At 39.4% G+C, this 20,970-nt stretch overlaps 1 protein-coding gene across 1 annotated transcript in view; it reads left to right on the top strand.

The window, feature by feature from the left end:
• Positions 1–12,030: 12,030 nt before the first annotated feature.
• The window catches only part of Il1rapl2 (interleukin 1 receptor accessory protein like 2), a 1,196,146-nt gene continuing 1,187,206 nt past the window's right edge, over positions 12,031–20,970 (top strand). Inside the window, exon 1 of the mRNA XM_042268818.2 lies at positions 12,031–12,974. The gene's annotated coding sequence lies outside the window, so the exon portion shown is untranslated. The remainder of the gene's footprint in view (positions 12,975–20,970) is intronic.

Raw genomic sequence — 20,970 nt, 5'->3', positions numbered from 1 at the left:
GGGATATGACCTACAGGTTGAGAACCATAGTATTAGAGGATAATGGAGTAGAACCTACTACAGCTGCTTTCCTAAACTAGTATAAAATTCTCAACTGTGCTCTAAATATTTATCCTTATACCCACAAATAAGTGTATCTCTCACCTCTATCAGAGAAACTTCACTTTGATGAAGGCAATTATGGAAAGCTACAACTGGTCAAAGTGCATAGAACACATGATTGTGGGTTGCCCAGCTCTGGCTGATACATCCACAACACACTATTTCCATACATGAAGCTCTGAGACTGCAGAGGACCAGGAAGTCTCCCGTGAGATTGTGTCTCCTAGAAATGACAGGGAAGCCCCAGTTGTGATTTATCAACAACAAGGCTGCTTAAACAAACCTGAACAATGACAACAGCAATAGACATGCTAATTAGAAGGGGAAAACTCAAGGGGCCCAAACCCTAGACAAAGAACTACAGGTGGCAAAGGAATGCTGAGAAAGGGAGAATTAGCTTTTCCCCAGGGATGAGTTAGTGATTTTCCAGTAAGTATCAAGTAGTCAGCCTTAAAAACATAGACATACCAGAGTCTGTGAGCTCGGGTCAGCTGTCTGTGGTTTTCCCCATCATGATCTTGACACCTCCACCCCCCCCCAACCCCCATCCCCCGCCTTGCTCATATGATCCTTCCTCCCTCTCTTCAACTGCTCTCCAGGAGCTCAGCCCCATGCTTGGCCGTGGATCACTGCAACTGCTTCCATCAGTTACAGCATGTGGGTTCTAAGATGACAGTTGGAGTAGTCTCCAATCTGATTACAGGGAAGGCAAGCTCAGGCACCCTCTCCACTGTTACTAGAAGTCTTAGCCTGGGCCATCCTTGTGGAATTCTGGGAATTTCCCTAGCACCAGGTTTCTCCCTTACCCCAAATGGCTTCCTCTATCAACTCTAGATTGACAGCTAGGGAAGCTGTATGGGAACAAACTAGGCCCTCTGAATGTGGGTGACAGTTGTGAGGCTTGATCTGTTTGTGGGGCCCTTCGCAGTGGGACCAGGACTTATCCTAGGTGTATGAACTAGATTTTTAGAGCCCATTCCCTATGGTGGGGTACCTTGCTCAGCCTTGATGCAGGGTGGAGGGGCCAGGCCCTGCCTCAACTTAGTATGCCAGACTGTATTGACTACCCAAGAGAAACTTTACCCTCTCTGAGGAGTGGATGGGGGGTAGGGTGGGGGAGGATAAGTGAGGTGGCAGGAGAAGCAGAGGGAGTGGGAACTGCAGACCGTATGTAAAATGAAAAAAAATAAATAAAAAATATACATACAAGCAACACTAAACAGAATCTTCTAGTTGTATTTACATATTTGTATGTGTATGTAATAATTAAAAAGACGCTATGGATTTGAGAGGGAGTGGGAAGTGGGGACATGTGAAGAATTGGAGGTGGGAAATGATGTAATGATATTATTATATGTTAATTTAAAAATTACAAACGAAATTTTTTTTAAAAAAATGTAAAGACTAGAGAGGCATCCCAGTGGTTAAGATCACGCACTGCTCTTCCAGAGGGCCAGAGTTTGGTTCCCAGGACTTCTAATGGGAGAAGCACAAATGACTGCAATTCCAGAGGATCTGATACCTTTGGCCTCCTGGGACAGCCCTACTCACTTACAGCTACTACCCCCTAGATTGCACATAATTAAAAATGATAAAATAAATCTTTTTTAAAAAAAAGAATGGAATTTTTCTGAATAGCTGATACTGAAGGATGTACAGCATCTTCAACATTTTTCAGATTTGATAGATATTTTAATTTTATGATCGTCTGTATTGAAAATGTCACGTTGCATCAATATGCAGTACAAAATGGCAAAGTATGTGTAGGGTCTCTTCAGAAATTGTTGGAAATTCTGTCCTAATCCTAAGCCAAAGTTAATTTAACAACTTTTTATGAAATTCAAGTCAGCAACATAAATAGTGTGAAGCATTCATGTTATGATTTCAGAGCCAAGGCTGCAGTGAAGCCATGTGATACAGTACAGTTGAGGGATGCCAGAAGCACCTCCAATATATTATAAATTTGGGTTTGAATTTAATTTTGGTTGTTGTTCATCTAGAAGACAACCTTTCACTATTGCCAAACTTTCCAAGACTCCTCCATTCAGTTATGTGATTCCTTATTGTGCCATGACCCACAGTTGAAGAAGCTGGGACCTGGAAGATGCCACACAATCACATGCTGTCAGAGCATCTTTCAAAAGAGCAGTTTTCCTTGTGCCACAAATGAGCTGAAGTGACAGCTGATGCTTTAAACTGCTAGATTTCTGTGTGCATGTTGCTCTAACAACACACTGCATTAATTAATTGCCTTATGGAGTTGTCTTTCTTTAAGATTAGCCTCAACTTCTCAGTCTTTTAAAATCACTCATGCTGCAAGCCGACCTGCAGCATTGCTGTTTGAATTCTAGTTCCAATTTAAAGCCTCACTCTATGGAGACTATTAGCTACTAACACGGCAAGACCACTTGTGTCAGTTGCATTTTTTTTGCTCCATATTTCTGCCTTTTTCCTCTTTGATTGAGATTTTCTTTAATTATAATGCAGAGGATTTTCTTCTTTCAATGATTAAAAAGCCCAAACTCCAATCAATTGATTTAGAAAGCTATTTATAACTGACTTCACCTATTCTGGCAAATGTGCTGATGCTTACTAATATCTGACTTTCCTTTGGCAAGGGGTTTCCTGGTGATTATAAAAATAAATAAATATTGACTTCCTTTCTTTGTGAGAGACATAGGGTTTTCAGTCTGAGGCTTATTTTTCTATTACTCTCTTCAGAAATCCAGGATGATGAAGAATTTCTTGCTTCAGTAAGTAGTAAACCAAAGATAAAAAGATTTGGCTGAGATTTAAGGAGAACATTTCCTGCCTGGCAATATAGTAGAACATGAACTATTTTTTAAAATGAAACAATGGCATTTCAGGCATAGGTCTTCTACCTGTCACAAGACGAATCAGAGACTGAGATGATAGAAGGGAAAGCTTGCACAGTTGTTACTGCTGTTCTGATTCTTGACCCCACTGCTTGCCCATTTCAGGTACAGTTAGGAAAATGAAAAGGATGGGGAGAAAAGAGCAGGTGTTGTATAGTCCATTTGTATGACTAAGAGTGTCAAAGGGTAATGTCTAAAAAGATTTTCTTTCCCACTGCTTCACATATCAAGTCTTTATTCTCACATTTGAAGCTCTTCACAATATTCCCCAATCTACTTTTCCAGGCCTTTCATTCTTTCACAGCTTTCCATAGATGCTGTGTCATAGCCACATTGGGCATGTCCCCCTTTCTCATAAAGTGCAACAATTATCTGTCATATACACTTGCTGATTCTTACACTTTCTGAACTGCTCATTATTTCTTTCATCTTAAACTCTACCACTTGCATTTAGTCACTGTCATACTGGTCAATTTGCTGTTCTTTTTTAGGCATGATCCTGCCTCAAGGCCTTTGTACTTTCTATTAGTCCTGCCTGCAACATTTTCCCCTAGATAAAGGATAAACTTCTTTGTATATCCTCTTTAAGATTCTTCTCAAGTTGTGTACTTCCTCTGATGCTTTCTTTGGACACCTTATTTCAAATTCCATTTTTCTTGTCCTTGTTCATATCACCTATCCTGCTTTATGTTTTCTACAACAACATTTTAAGCTCTATTATACATGTTGCTTATATATATTTCTTTTCTACCCTCCACTACCACCACCACACTAGAATTTCAATTCCTTTTGAGCAGAGATTGTTGTCTATATATTTCAGTGCTCTATACTCAATGCATCAAACAGTCTTTGCTACATACTGGGCTCAATTACTGAAAAGTGAATGCAATTACTGAAAAGTGATGTTACCCCTTGTGTCTGAAATTCTCCCTCTTTATATTAACCTGTATTTGAAGCCATAATTAAATGCTACCTCCCCAATGAATCCTCTGCTGGTTCTTTCTAAAATTGTTTGTCTTTACTGTGATTCTCACCACAAAAACTCCTGATTGTAGAGAAGTTTCTGAATCCTTGTCTGTTCTGTATTAATCTGTGAATCTCATTCCTTCTGGTAAGTATTTGTTGGGGAGCAATGTTAAGAGCACCACAGACCCAAGTGAAACAAGCATAGGTAATGAAAGAAAAAAATCTGGATATTGTCTTAAGAGTATCAAGGCAAATAAAGAAATACATACTCAATACTAGGTAACTAAGGAATGCTGAGAGCAGGAGAAACAGTCTTCCCCAGGGAAGATCACACCAATTGGTTATCCAATACTGAATGGTCAGCACTGAGAAAGTTGTATTTATGTATTTAAAAATATATACATGTACACACATATATATGTAAGAATAATTAAAGAAGAAATGCCATGAATTTGAAATAGAGCAAGTGGGCTACATGGAAGGGCTTGTTGGGAGGAAAGAGAATGGGAAATGATGTTTTTAAATTTAAATGTAAAAATTTAAAAACTACTTTAAAAACACTAATAATCAAGAAAGATCTACTAATATTCAATGAAAAACATTAAGGGTCTATGACACTTGTCTGTGGTCTGCTCTTTCCCTCAGCTTCTCTGCTCAGCCTCATGAAAGTTCTCCTCTATGTGTTTTGTGGTGAAACTAAAGGCTCCCTCTTTTTAGCTCTAAAGTAAGGCAGATAGTCTTTCATTGGGAAGGAAATATAATACAGTGTGAAGAAAAGTGTGGGAGTGGGGTAATAAAAAGGAAGCTTTGAAGAAACATGAAATGCCATCAAATATACCAAATTATGCACGAAGGAAAAGGCAGAAGAAAGGAAGGAAAGAGAAAAAAAGTGTTTAAGGAGAGAATGGCAGAAAACCTCCCTCACTGATGAACATCAATCTACATATCTGGGCAACTTAATTCAATGAAAAGTAACTCAATTTAATGAAAGCAGTAAGGATGCAGGGAGGAATAAAAAGAAAAGAGCCTTATAGCCTTTATCTGTAGGGGAAAAGAAATAGTATTAAAGTAGAAAAGTCAGAGTCCTAAGTTCAAGACTGAATTTCTGCATGTAATTTTAATTGCTGAGGTATGTTTCGGTTTATATATGCCAATGAGGAGGGCAGCATACAGTAGCAGAATTACAGGCTGTAAATAAGACAGATTAAGAATGATTAAGATCATTCCAAACTCTATAGTTTCTTCAGTCATAAAAAATAGGTTTATGCAGCAATGTTATAGCTAAAATTAAAGCAGCTGTCCCAAAATCTGATTATTTGGTTGCAAAATTGTTTAATAAAATAATTGTCTCCCAGTATTTATGTCCAACACTCCAGTCCCTTTTACCAAAACAAATACTCAGTTTTTCTTTTTTGTTTTCCTTTTCTTCCTTCCTTCCTTCCTTCCTTCCTTCCTTCCTTCCTTCCTTCCTTCCTTCCTTCCTTCCTTCCTTCCCTTCCTTCCTTGTTTACTTCCATCCTCTCTTTCTTCCTCCTCCTTCTGCTGATGTTCAGTGTGCTTTCCTTTTAACCAGCCTTGGACTCAGTCCATAGAATTATGCTACGCACATTTGGGGTCGGTCTTCTAACCTCAGTAAACCCAATCTGAAACCCATTTGTAGACATCCCTAGAGGGTTGGGTCCTAGGTGATTCTAGATCCTGTCAGGTTGACAATCCTATATTTCACAGGGGTACATGAGTGTTTAGACCACAGCACTTGTTAACTGATTAGCAGTCCCTGTACTTTGGAGCATCAATGTACTCATTGTATCTCTCCGACTACATCTTCCCTCCACATTCTTTGTCTTTGAGAGTTCAAATATTTTCTTAAAATTTTCTTTTCTCATACAAGATTGAATTCCAGGAATTTTATTTTTTATTTTTAAATTACTATTTATTCTTGAGCAGGAATTTTATTTCTGTTTTTAAATTACCATTTATTCTTGAGCATGTATGTTTTCTCGAACATAATGTCATTTGACTGTCTACACCTTCATCACCCTATTTTTCCTTCCACTGAACCCTCTACCACTTTTTCTCAGCACTGGGGATTGGACACAGGACTGGGGATTCGACACAGGGTCTTACATATGCTAGCCAAGTGTTCACCGCTGAGCTACATCTTCAGGTCTCCAGTTTTACTTTCATTTTCAGACTGAGTCTTTCTAAATGGTCCAGGCTATCCCATTAAAGGAAAAAAAAACTTTTTAGAATTTCGTACATGTATGCAATGAAATAGGACTTTATCTCTTCTTACTTTGTAGTTCAGGCAGACCTTTCTGCCTCACTAGTAGCTGAGATTACAGGACTGCATTACAGGAATTACTTGTTCCCATTTTTTTATGTATTAATTTATCACTTGAGCTTATTTAAACATAAAAATGTATTTAAAATTAATGTACATTACTTTAGAAGGGGTAATGAATTCCATGAGTTCAAGTAGTAAAAGGACAGGAACAATATAAAATGTTTTCAGATATATCTCTCTCCTGTCTTTGTTCAACGCTGAAATCTTCTCAAAAGTAAAAATACAGTTAGTTTCATGTGTATTCTTCAAGCACATACAGATATACATTATTGTCATTCTGCTCACTCTTTTAAACCCAAATGGAAGCATCGTATAAATGTCGTTCTGCAACTTGTACTATCACTTTATTTTTCAAATACTTCCATATAAGTACACAGTTGCCCCCTTCCATTTAAAAGCTTCATAGCATTCCATCATATGGATGTCCCAACTTTTATGTAATGAAAAGCTTAGTGATAAATGGTTATGTGGTTTCAAAGGAAATATTGGTTAAGTGGAAAAATTACGTATATAATTAATGCTCCTAAATGTAAAGTCAGTTGCATTAGTTACTGCTGCACCATCCATTCTACCTGGAGCAAGAGCTACCCAGTTGGATGGCAGAAATACAAGATTATGTCTTCTCATATTTCTTTGGTTAAACCAACTCTTATGGTAGACCCTGTGGAGTAGGAGGCACTCAAAATCACAAAATAAAAGGTGAACTTATATAATGAGCATATGAATAATAATCCAGTGTACCAAAATATGCAATGGAACATAAATTTGCCTCTCATTGTACGTTACCTATCACCTTCGCTTCCAAAAAACAGCCACAAGTTGCCTGTTCTTATGTGTTCACAGGCAAATATCTTTGAATATATGACTATGCATGGATCTGCAATTTCAGTAGACATTGGCATATTGTTCTTCGATGTGATTTGCCTCATTTTTTTACTTGAGCTAGCTGAATGAGACGATCTGTTTTTCTTTGTGCTTGCATACACTGTTCATTCTTTGTCATCATAGTGTAAGTTGCAATCCTTTTTAAAGCTATAGATCCCCACTTGGTCCTAAAATTTTAGTACTGTTTCTTTATGTCCTTTTCCTGTTATGTTATGTTCCTGTTATGTCCTTTTCCTGTTATGTTCCTAAATGTTATATTATTATTATTATTATTATTATTATTATTATTATTATTATTATTATTATTGCTGTTTATATGTTATTTTGTTTATGTATGTGTGTTGGTGTGTGTGCATGTGGAGTTGGTTCCCTCCTTCTACCTTTATTTGGGTTTTGGGAATCAAAATGGGTCTGGCTTACATAGCAAGTTTCTTTACTTATTGAACCCTCTTACTGGCCCTGACTATTTTTCTGTTGTATTGATTTCTCACAAATTGATTTGTGAGAGCACTTTATATGTTTATAAAATACTGCTGTTTGAAATGTCCTAATTCTCCTCACATGTTAATAGCTTCTATTTTCATTTTGTTTATAGTATTTCTTTTTTGTTGTTTGTTTTCAGAATGCATTAATTTGTAGTAAAATTTATAATTTCTTTTATGGTCATGAGTTCTAAGCTTTGCTTAGAAACATATGCAGTACTTAAGGAAACCTAATATTGAGATTTCTATATAGAAGATCTTGGGTATTGTTTTAGAAATCTTTAACAAGCTCCTCACCCAGCAAGTCTGACCATCAACCAGGTTTAGGAACAAGAATGAAATAAAATCAACACTGTAAGTTACCTGGTATGTAGTAGGTACACAGGAAACATTTGTTGGCTAGTTTCTTCTCTTAATTTATTGTGAGACAATTTTTCAGTTTGTCTTGGTAGAAAAAGTACATTTCTATGTAATTTTTGAAAGTTGATCATACCAGTTATTTTTTCTTTTTCTCTTTCTTTCTTTCTTTCTTTCTTTCTTTCTTTCTTTCTTTCTTTCTTTCTTTCTTTCTTTCTTTCTTTCTTTCTTCTTCTTCTTCTTTTTTTTTTTTCCGAGACAGAGTTTCTTTGTGTAACAAGCCGAACTGTCATGAAACTTGCTTTTTGTAGACCAGGTTGGCCTTTAACTCAAGGAAATCCACCTGCTTCTGCCTCCCCAGTGCTGGGATTAAAGAGGCATGTACCACCATTGCCAGGCTGGTCATACCAGTTTTTAAAATTTTCAATTTACTTGCCTCACTAGATGAGCTCTTCTCAGTATCAGCTAGTGAGTAGCTGAGATTTGGAGAACACTGTTGTTGCTTGGATTCTAATGGCTCGGCAGGGGGGTGGGGGTGGGGTGGGGTGGGTCGGGGAGGGGGTGAGAAGGCACTGCATCATCGACTCAGCACCAGGAGTCCATTGAAAGCAAATAATGAATTCATTTATTCAATAACAGGAAGGCCTTAAATACCCTCCTCCCAGAGCCCAGTCTGTGTGGTCATCCCTCATTGGCTGGGTGTGATCAGGAACTCAGACAGCTCCTGTTGCTAGGCCCTCAGGCAAACTCCAGGTTGGCTCTGAAGGAGTATGTTATGCACATGCCTTGGCGACTTTTCTGAGCCAATTTCCTCGATGCTATGAGCCTGTCCTACTACACATTGTAAGGCCTATTGTTTTTTTTAATTAGGAAGATTATGGACTTATCCTATTGAGACACGGGGGTGGGGGGGGGTGGGGGTGCGATTGGTTTGTTAGTTTGGCAGTAAGAGTTGAGTTGTATTAAGCCAGGCAGGCCCACACTCTCCCTGTTTCTGTCATGTGACTAAGGGTGTTCAAATGCGCAGTAAGGCCATATCGATAGGAAGGACATAGATCGTAATTTCAAGATGGTCTTTGGTTTTGAAATAGACTGGCCCTAATTAGCCTAAACAGATGTGATGGTGGCCTGGTTTTTAGGTGCTTCTCAATGAGAAGAGCTTGTTAGTAGGTCTTGGGAAATTGAACTTATTGTCCCTTTCCTCTCCTGGGCTTGGTGAGCTGAAAGATTTTCTTGAAAAAAAAAAATGCTTTCCCAAATGTTAATCTGTAATATGAAATTAGCTGATAATCTTATTAGTTATTCACAAATCCTGATTCATTAGGCCTAGACTTAGAGTCAGACAGTCTGTATTTCTAACAAGCTCACAGGTCATGTCCTAGCACTGCTGATATGTGGATGAGAGTTGTCTTTAACAACTAAAGGACTAAAGCATAAAGTATCACCAAGCTGAATCTGTTCTCATTTTTGAGCATATTTCTTTTCTGTATTGTTTGGTCCCATAACCTTGACTTCTTTTAGATCACATAGTTTAACCAGTAATCAGACTACAAGAATTGGCTAAACAAGCAGCTGTCTTTGGTGGGGATCAACAACCTTCCTCTCATTCAGAGAAAATCCACTGATATGCCATGGTATTTTAAATTCCCAATTGTGAAAAACCTTCTTAAAGTCTCTGGTGAAGGGTGATGTTACCTAAAACAGGAAGGTTAGCCAGATTTAGACATCCATGAGACTTAAATACCAGCCATGGTCAACAGAGAAAGCACTGAATGACTGGCATGACTGCAATGTAAAAGATTTATTTATTTATTTATTTATTTATTTATTTATTTATTTATTTATTTATTTTTGGTTTTTTCGAGACAGGGTTTCTCTGTGTAGCTTTGCGCCTTTCCTGGAGCTCACTTGGTAGCCCAGGCTGGCCTCGAACTCACAGAGATCCGCCTGCCTCCGCCTCCCGAGTGCTGGGATTAAAGGCGTGCGCCACCAACGCCCGGCTGATTTATTTATTTTTGAGACAAGAGTTTCATTATGTAGCCCAGGTTGACCTTAAACTCATGGCAATCTTCTTATTGCCCGAGGCCCCCCAGTGTTGGGATTGCAGGCATGGTGCTTAACATGCTCAGATCTATGTTTTGTGTTAAAAGTATAGACTTCCTAGTTGATGATTTGCTGAGGGGTAACACTGGCCAGTTTCTTGAATGTGTTCCATCAACCCTGCCTACTAGCTTCTAATGTAAGCGAAGGGTCTTATAGCTTAGCCATATGTCTTCACCCAGGACATCTCAGCTGATCATCTAAGCCCAGAGCTTGAGGACTGGCATTATATTGAAGGTCAGTGTGTGTATGTACACCTGCGACCTAACCAAGGTATAAGAGTCCAGGAAAAAGGGTTCTTCTACTGTGGATCACACCCTGTATGAATTGCTGATGGTCTGCCAGCTGGATAGAAACAAGTGTCCTGAGTGCCAGTAATGGTGATGTAGGCCCAGCAGGGGTTGGCTGGAAATGTAGATGAAGGTTGCTGCTGGGCAAGTATGCAGAGAAGTTTTCAGGAGCAGTGTAACAAAGGACAAAGGAGAACCAACTGGCCATCCCTGTCTAGGGAATGTGTTTTCTGTGAAAACAAAAAATCATTAACAAACAGAAACAGAAATTGTAGGGCACTTTCTGTTTCAAAAACACCTCCTCCCAAGCATGCATATAAACAACAACAACAACAACAACAACAACAAAAAAAAAAAACAGGGAAAGTGGTTGGTACTGCCAATTGCTGCCTACCTAGAAGGACTTTTCCTTTCACAGCGACTTCTCAGGATTTCCAAATTTAACTCCAGTTGCAGAAGGAATATGCCATGAGTTGGGGTTTTGTGAAATACGATAAGAACAATGATAGATACATAAGGGGAAAAGGAGTACGAACGAGTGAACTTGGTGAAAGAGGGAGAACAATTTTAACCACCCACATGCTTTAATCCTAAAAGTTGAGTGCACTCTGATTAGGGGGGTCAGGCAAAGAGGGCCAACTAGAAAGGCATGGATCTGCGCTGCGCAAAGGCACACCAAGGGCTTACCCCTTCTGTTCCTTGTTTCTGTCTCCCGCACTAGCTGGCTTTCTGTGGCTAATGCAGAGCACTGGAGCAGCCTCGGGAGAACAGCTGGAGAAAGTGCACAGAACGATAAATTAATAGGAGCTCAGTGTAGCAGCAAATTCTAGCGCACAGCGCTCAGCTGACCCGTTAAATGAGCAATCCTGTTAAGTACGTTAATCAGCACGGTATCGAAAACCCATGGGAATGCCGGGGAAGATACTTAGGGTAGGAACTGCACTCTGCACCGCTGCGGTCTAGATCCCGCAGGTTCTTTGGGTAGTAGTCTCTCTGGGCTATAGCGCTTGAGAGAGTGGTTTGGGGGATGCCTGACATCAGGGAGAGCAGGTGTTCAGAAGCATGGCTGATGAGCCTCAGGTTTAAGGAAGAGAGTGATCGCAGTTCTGGGGCTGGCTGTGAGACCATCCCCACTTCCCAGAATGTTACCTGCCTGCCCTAAGGCCTGGAGGACTGGAGAACCCTGGGAGTTCAGGGTCTTTAACACAGGAGGGACTGTAAAAGAGTTCTCTTAGGTACTGGGAAGCTTAATTATAACTAAAATTAGGTAATCCGGTAGCCTTTGTCTTTAAAAACATTAAGTTATGGCCTGCATGGAACCAAGAAGATGCATAGCCGGCTGGACTAGCTATTGTGTTCAGTGGCTGGAACTGGGGACCAGAAAAGCTGAAAAACTTTGCGTTTCTTACTTTCCACACCTGCACTGAGCTAAATGCTCGCTTCAACCCTTTATGGCAGCTTAGTCTGGGAAGGACACTAGACGGCGCTGCAGCGACACGCTTCCCTTCTCCCGGGAAAGGTAAGAGAAGCGCGTTTTTAAACCAGGGGATGGGGGACTTGGGTTGGTAGCTTCTCTCCCCCACTCTCCTCATTCGGTCTTCCCTCCTGGCGCTCCCAAATCCAAAGGGGGTGTGAAGGAGGAGGAGGAGCAGAGCGGCCCTTTGCCGTGACGTGCCAGAATGGTCCTTCTCTAATTCGCACCTCCCGGTTGCAGTCAGTCAGCCAGGAGGCACTAAACTGTTAGCAACGAAGCCCAGGCTCTGGGTGACTTCCACTACCCTCCCACTTCCTTACTCCAGGCATATTTCGGAGGCGCTGGCGACGGTGACAAGATGTGAGAGGAGCGCGGGGCTTACTCCCCGCACTCCGCTCCTTGAGGGCTGGGGCAAGTGGCTTCTGCGCACCGACCTGAGGACTACGGGAAGCGCTGAAGAGGCGCGGAAGGCAGGAGGGCGAGCGGGGGTTCATGCGGGCTGCCTGCACCGCAGCCGGGCTGAGCCGGTGGCTCCGCTGCCTTCTAGAGCTTGCGTCCCCCACGAGCGGTGGTTGCGCCACCGGCTGAGGCACCCCGCGTCCTGGCGTCCCGTGAGGCGCGCACCGTTTGGTTTGGACGAGGTGCGGCTGGAAAGAGGCTGCACCAAAGCGAAGTCGCTCCGAAGAATCTTGGAGGCGGGCACCTTCAAGAATCCGGTCTCTGAGCTGAGAGGTGGTACCTGCCATTCTAACTAAAGGGCCTAATGATCTAGGAACCCTCCTGTATCCTGTTCCCTCTCAGGTTTCCCCCAAAGTCCACGGAAGCATCACTGAACTCCAGGAAGCTTCCGAACTTCCCTGGCATCCTCGTTGGCTAAGGACTGGGAGTGGAGAGAACCTGGTGGGAGACTGTGCCCGCGGCTTGGGAGACACAGTCTTCCAAACGCCTTCTTCATCCCACTGTCATTGGGCAGCTTTACTGACCACCCTGGAAACCTGCGCTCTTCTTTCTGGACTCCGCTCTCCATCTCACCCTAGACATGGAACTACACGCCTGAGACCTGCTGGACCTTACTGGTGGTTTTGCAAGACTCGGGTAAGGCAGACTCGACTACTGGGACAGAGAGTTATTTCTTGTGGATAGGCGCTCTCGGGCATCTGGGAGGCTAAGGCCATAGACGCTCTAGTTGTCCTGCTCGAGTTTCCCCACTTGGAAACTCACCAGTTTATTTTTTTCTCTTTAAGCCTTCCTTGAAAGTTTAGGGCCAGGGGTTCCTCACCTGTAGGAACCTGCTTCATGAGGTAGGGGAGAGTCTGAGTTTGTATTCCGCTCTCCCCCCCTCCTGCAAGATCTTTGTGGTCTGTGGGTGAGTCACGATTTTGCAGCCTGAAAGGCAATTTCCCACTGGGTGCTTCCGACTTATTATTATTATTATTGTTATTATTATTGTTGTTATTATCATTATCATTATTAGCCTATGGCCAGGAGAGCAACCCACGGAGGTTGGGGTTCAGGTGGTTGCTGAGTGGAACAGGAGGGGATTCCCAATATGGGCTCCTGCTTCTGGGAATTCCGGTGCAGCACAGAACTGCTGGTGACCCAGAGCCATCTCTGTCTTTCTGCCTTACAACTTAAAGGAGTGGTCCTGTACACCTTAAGATGCTCTCTCTTCATCCTGAAAAGAAATCCTCCCCGCCCCTTTGAGCAGGGGTTTTCCTGGTTGCATGAACCTTTTGTCACTGTCGCTGGAGGGTGAGGCTGGCCTATTATCAAGTTGCCCTTCAGATCCCTTGTGAGGGGATCTCAGAAAGGGAGTTTAGAAAGAATAACCCTCAAGTGGCACATCTTGATTTGAACCTCTGAAGTGGAACAAACAGCTTGATGTTACTATCGCACATGAAAAAAGGAAGGAAGGAGGGAGAGAGGGGGAAGGAGAGAGAGAGAGAGAGAGAGAGAGAGAGAGAGAGAGAGAGAGAGAGAGAGAGAGAGAGAGAGAGAGAGAGAAGAAAGAAAGGAAAAGAAAACGCTTTGGCAGAGAGATCTGGAAAGCTGAACATCTGTTACAGTTCTCTGCTCCAGGGGTTTCTTCTGGTCCCTGCAGTTACCCCCAGCCCAGTGCAACCTAGGGACTTAGGAATAGACATTAGGAAACAAGTAGTTAAGACTCATCCTTCCCTGCAAAAGTTGCCATTGCTGTAAAATATAGAAAAAGTACATCTGAGCTGAAAGCTACACTGGAACTTACAAAAGGGGCGGCAGTGTTGGATGGAGGTCTATTTAAGACTGTCCTGCTGGTGAATAGGAAGCTGCACCTGCCCATCACCAACGGAGTAATACTGCTGCTTTTCTGGCTAGGGGAAACATGTGGTGCAAACAAGACAGACCCAAAGAAGGAAGAGAGAGGGAAGGCGTTCTTGAAAATTGACAAGTTTCTTAGACATTGCACAGGTCAGGAAGAGTACCTCAGCTACACAGTCCCTGGGAAGGAGGAGATTAAGTGTCCAGGATAGGTGTGGGGGATTGGGGACCATTTAAACCACTGAAACTCCTATATCCCCACTCAGTTGTGGTGGGCATAGACTATCCCTGACAATTTCAGGGTTTATAGCTTTTATGGTGATAATGCAATGCTACTGGGCTCTGTCTACAGGGTCACAGACACTTTGCTTTCTGCTTTCCTTCTTGTCATGTGGCTCTGAACACAATCTTCTTCCCCTGATGGAAATCAGGCAATTAGCCTGGGACCTAGGGAGCTGGAAATTCCCAGGTGTCTCAAAGTCTAGGCTTCAGATGGCATTGCCTACCATTACCCTATCCAATTTTTTCTGTTTCCTCCACCAACTCTGCAATCTGGCCACACTGCTGTCACACAGCTCAGTGGCTGGACCTGAAGCAGTGGTTACAGCTCTGTGCTGCTGGCTTACCTTATAAACTTTCAAATCTGTGGGCTGCCCTGGGCTAAACAGCCTGAAATTACCAGACTAAAAGATGATTTCAATAGAAAGCATTTAAATTTGGGCAAAAGGCTGCTGCATCAAAGACTCACCCTGGCTCACCTGCTCTAGCTCCAGCTGGCAGGGAGGGAGGGCAAGTGGCAACTAGAGTTGTCTTGGTGACATCCAGCCTTGGCTGGCTGTGCTTTTGCCCCACAGACTGAGGCCAGGCACTAGAGCATTAGGATAGGAATTTAAACAACTTTGTGAGGTAGCTGCCCTCAGGTTGAACACTGGGATATTTTCAGTTTCTGAGGGGTCTTACCACTGTTGTGTACAGAAGCTAAAGCAAATCTGGAGGTAGGGTTTGGGGGAATTGAGGTGTCTGGACACTGGCTTTTGCAGGTGTCTTGGTTTACTAAATAGTGACCTAAGCCACAGCTACTCAAATGAATGAAAGCTTCTTGTTTGCCAACAACAGGAAATAAAGGCTGTACACACGTTCATTGCTTTCAAATGTCATCTGATCTGCTGGCTACTTGGGAAACAGCCCGAGTATTCACCTGAAATACATATCCACAGGTGCAAAACCAAATGATGTTTTATTTAGCTTTAGGAAGGGATACTATGAAGGACCTGGCCATCTAAAAACAGTGAATTATAAAATGACAATTCCAGTCTTGTTTAAGACAATAAACGTTGCTTTATTTTAAATGTTGTATTGTATAATTTAGGGAAATGGCTCAGTGCAAAACATTTGCTATTTGTAAAAATATGAGGAAATCTAGGAAAGAAAAATGAGTCAAAATGTGGTTGAAATGATCATACACTTCAGTAAAAATGGAATTCTGTCTTCACATCTGTTCCTTAAAAGAAACGTGGTGTGGTGATATGAATAGATTCCATGACAATTGTAGCAGTATGAGGAATCTAAGGGGAAAATGCATTCTGTTCCTTATATCTGGGTACGTATGTAACTGTGGTAGAAAAGATCATATGAGGGTCAGTTAGAAGAATGCACACACTACCTTCTTCATTTGAGAAGTGCTGTATGCTTCTTAGTGAAAAAGGAATGTAATAAAGTAGGAATATTATTAAACACTTCACAGTTTGAGCTCTTTAGCAATAAAATGCAAAGGTAAGAAAAATCTGCACCCAGTCTTTAAGTGTGGGCTAGCAGGACTTCTCCAGTCAAGTTTCTGTTCATCATTGTTAAAACATACATTTTATGTTTCAATGAACCTGGCTTTGGCCACCTTCTTACTTCATATTTCTCCTTAAATCTCGCATCTTCAAGATGCTGTACCTTGGCTTCTTGCCTCATTTTCATTTTTTAAAATCTGATTTGTTTTATTTGAGTATCCAATAAGCATATAAAATATAAAAGTCATTTCTTGACATATATAGTATATTCAGCCTAAGAAATCAAATATACCAAAATCCACAGATGTTTATGGACCTTATATAAAATGACATAATATATTTACCTATAACTTATGTATATTCTTCTATATACTTTAAATCATCTCCAGGTTACTTATATGCAATACAGTGTCAGTATATATGTATATATATAGTTATTAAATTTTTTGGGAATAATGGCAATAATAAAGTCTATACTTGATCATTTACAGAAATATTTTTTTCTGAATGTTTTTATCCATGAATGATGACTGTCTGACAAATGCAGAACCCATGGATATAGAAGACAAAATGAACTCAAACAACAATTTGATGTTTTCTCTCAAGTAAATCTTTGTTTTGTCTGCTTCCTTTAACAATTCTGCTATTCCTTATTCTCAGGACTTGTGATCTTACTCATCTGTTACTCTTCCTGTATTCTTCATCCATTGCTGCTTCTGTAATCCTTTCTTTAATTAAATACTTTGATTTTTGTTACTGGGATTTGTTCTATGCTTTTCAGCATTACTGCTACCACTCAGTTCTTCTAGATTTTTTTTTGACAAGGCCTATTATAAATGTTTGTACTTGCTGTCTTTGGTTCACTCTCCAAAACATGTTTTTACTAATCTTCTGAGACTCATTTGGTTCTTTCCTTTACTGAGGTTTTAGCAAAATTGTTTGTCTTAGAGTTTCTAATGCAATGAATAGATACTATTACTAGAAGAGATACCATTACTATGGCAACTCTTATAAAGGAAAACATTTAATTGGGGCTGAGTTACAGTTTCATTGATGTAGTCAATTAATATCATGATAGGAAGCATGGTGGCATGCAGGCAGACATGATGCTGGAGGAGTAATTGAGTGTTCAACATCAGGATCTGAAGGTAGCAGGAAGAGAGAGAGAGAGAGAGCTCAAGCCAGCCACTGGACCTAGCTTGAGCATTTGAGACCTCAAAGTCCACCCCAGTGACTCACTACTTCTATCCGTGCCATGCCTTCTAATAGTGCCACTCTCTGTGAGCCCATGGGGGCCATTTTCTTTCAAACTACCACAAAAGTTGAAGTAATTAAATCTAATAAAATACTTATGTTTATATATACCTAGTTTATATAGTTTCCATGTGAATATTTTAAAATAAAGTCAGAATAAGGCTAGAAACTTGAACCTTAATCAATTTTAGTAACTGCACAACTTTTATAATTAAAATATTGTAACTATGTAAATGTATTGAGTAACTAATGAATGGATTATAAGCAGTACAGATTGTTATCAAGTTTGAATAATTTCTAACAAGTGTAGTTGCTAGGTACATTATATATAGATGGCCTTTTAACCATAGAAATTTATCTACCACTGTATGTATGTGCTAGCATGACCAATCATTTACTGGGGGCTCAAATTTCAGATTTGAGACACTGTACTAGGTGACATTTGTTACTAAATTAGAAAAATTGTATCATCCTTCTCATATCTGGTGATCCACATAAAGTATTGCCTCTTTTCAATTTATAGTCAGAAATTATATGCTTTATTTTATTAACTTTTTGAGATTTTATTTTTATTTTATATGTATGGGTATTTTGCCTGCATGTATATCTGTGAAAAACATACATGCAGTGCTAGAGGAGTCCAGAAAGAAGGCATCAGATATTCTGAAACTGCAGCATTAGACTATAGTGAACCACCATGTGGATGCTCGGAATTAAACCCAAGAACTCCACAAGAGCAGTCAGCATTGTTAACTACTGAGCCATCTCTCAGTTATTATGTCTTTTATAATCACTGTGGCAGTAATATTGTCTTCCTTTGGTAAGAAGTACCGTCTTCAAGTTGGTTTCTTTGTTATGGCTTACTTGGATGTGTGTCAATATAGGAAACATCTAGATCATTATACTTTTTAATGAATTTTTAACATTTATGCTGTACTTGGTTTATGCTCTATTAATGACTTTACTCTTTTCTGTACATTGCTTAATGCTTATAATAATCTTATGAAGTAGGTAGCACTTATAAATTTAAAACTATATATTATTGTTACCACATATCTATTATTGCTCTGGAGTCATAATATCTGGTAACAGTGATCTGATAAAATGTTATTCTCTCTTTATTAGCTACGAAGCCATGTTTGAATTCTTTGGCCGGATATCTAAGGCCTTTTAAATTCAGCCTCATTCTGCTTCATAAGCCTTATTTCTCTGTTTTCCTGAACGTATGATGATCTAGACCAGACCACTTATCATCCCATATGACCTTTGTTATTCATCCTCTGTGCCTTCTTTATATCATTCTTGCATTATTCTTTTTCCTCTCTGATCTACATTTTTCCTGTTGAACATGAACCATATTCTTGAGGCAGTTTAATTATCACCTCTTTCATGCAGGCCTCTGTTGTTTCTTTTGTATGCCCCCTTAGAAAAATAATTTCTCTCTTCTTGGAATTGCCCCTGTGCTTTGTTATTTTCTATTCTATGACATCGGCCTTGTTATACAACAATTACTGTTATTTGTGTATCATTTATCTTCTCTAGTGAATTTTAAACATTGTTAGGGCTGTGCTACCTGTTTTATTTGTACAGTGCTAACCATACAACACACACCCATTACCTATTTTTTATAGTGTGGTTGGCTTCAAGAACATAGAACCAGTTAGCTTTTAATATTTGACTGAAAGTCTGTATCTATAAGATAGTTTTAAATTAAATGGGAAATTGCCAAGTCTATTGTCTGTCAGTAGTTCTATGAAATACTATGGTACAGCCTTTTAAAAATTGCTGTGCTCTAGATGGGCTCTATCCAATAAACATGAGACCATATAAATTTAAGTTGATTGTATTTAAGTAAAATAAATTTCCCGTCATCAGTCCATTAGCCACATTTCAAGTGTTCAGTTTTCATATGCAGCTAGTGATTATCTTATTGGAATGTGGAGCTGCAGCACACTGAAGTCACCATAAAGAGTTACATTGGATTTATTTCTGTCAGAACATGTACACAAAGGTGTATATTTCCACCAGCTTATGCAACTGCTCAAAGTTCACAGTGTCCTTCTCAGAAGACAAGTGAGTTTATAATATTATAGGAATCATTTTGATTCTTTTGGTAGAAAATTGGATATTTATGTCACTCCAAACACTACATATTCCAGATAAAGATACGAAGAACAAAATAACAAAGAACCCATGCTACTACATATAAATTACACTGGACAAATGATTAAAAGGCTGTGGTATTTATGTAGGAATGGGAAAATAAATGTAACATCACAGTGTCTAAAGAATAAACTCGAGCGTACTCTGGATTTTAAGAAATGGTAAATGAGACATCCTAAATTTGTGCAGAAGAAAAATACAGATTTAATATTTATGGCAACAAGTTTATAAGTAGAAGAGAAATTTAATAAAGTTCATTGTTTAAAAACAATTTAATTACAGCTGAATCAAATATCTAAATGTGAAAAAATAGAAAAATGAAACAAAGGCACTAAAAATATTTTATATTTTAAAACTTTTTTTTAGTACTTTATAACCTAAAGATAAAAAAAGGGGTTTCCCAATCATTTCATGAAAACTGAAGACCCAGTGGAAATTACCAGCACATTTAACCTTCAAAAATGCCAAAATCTGTTGTATAGACCATTGGATAGAATATGAAGATAATTTTGAGAGAATATGACTGATCTAATGATCCATTTAAATTGATCCATTTCTAGAGGTTGAGCTGATGTCTCTACAGAAATATGAAACAACTTTTTGCTCTCACAGGTTCACTAAGAATTTATTCTAAGAAGATAAATGGAAATTTATTATTAAAATATGTAAACAAGTTCTGTTTGTAGTAACAATTGCTTATCTCAGTATGAAATTCTTAGGTATCCAATCCATGTGGCAGTGAATATTATATAAGTTGAAAGATAAAGTAGTAAAAATTAGATGTCAAATTCAGAAGAATTTAAAGGTTAAATGAAAAAATAAAAAGAGAAAAATCTAATAACCAAAGTGAAAGTAACTTGAGAGAATAATTTTTTCTAATAATAAAAATAAAGATAAAAATTAAAATCTCTATAGGTAATTTTACATAAACCCTGAAAATGCATGTCTGAAATATACAAGACATAAAGATAAACTGAAACAGATATCTAATATATGATAGATGTAGGTCTACAATTGCTCTCAAGTGCAACTTGTACAATCTGTGTTGTAAACATCTTTTACATATTCTATGTAGTGCTCAAATGTTGTAATATGATGGATGTTTAAATTTTCTTGGAAGTGGAAAATTCCATTTAATATCACTCTCTAGTTCTTTTAACATACCTTTTAATGAATGGTTCTCATTCAGAGTATTGTATTGAAAGGAAAGTGGGTAGTATGCTTTTTGAAGTACAAGTGTATAACCTCAGGGCATTGAGCATAATGAAAAAGCATTCTACTGTTGAGACATATCCAGCCTGGTAGTAATTTCACTATTATTTTTCAGAAGGGAATATTTATTTATTTAAATTTTTTAATATTTTTATCAATTTTTTAAATTCTTTATACTAACCACAGTTTCCCCTCCCTCCTGTCCTCCAATTCCCTTCCCCTATCCTTCCTACCCCTCCCCGATCCTTTCCTCAAAAAGTGTAAAGCCTCCCATGGCAAGGAGTCAACAAAACATGGCATATCAAGTTGAGGCAGGACCAAGATACCCACCCTGCATCAAGGCTGAGCTAGACATCTCACCATAGGGAATAGGTTCCAAAAAGGCA

The sequence above is a fragment of the Peromyscus maniculatus genome, chromosome X (assembly GCF_049852395.1).
Source record: "Peromyscus maniculatus bairdii isolate BWxNUB_F1_BW_parent chromosome X, HU_Pman_BW_mat_3.1, whole genome shotgun sequence".
Taxonomy (NCBI): Eukaryota; Metazoa; Chordata; class Mammalia; order Rodentia; family Cricetidae; genus Peromyscus; species Peromyscus maniculatus.
The sequence above is the reverse complement of the archived record's forward strand: the minus strand, read 5'-3'. Positions and strand labels throughout refer to the sequence as shown.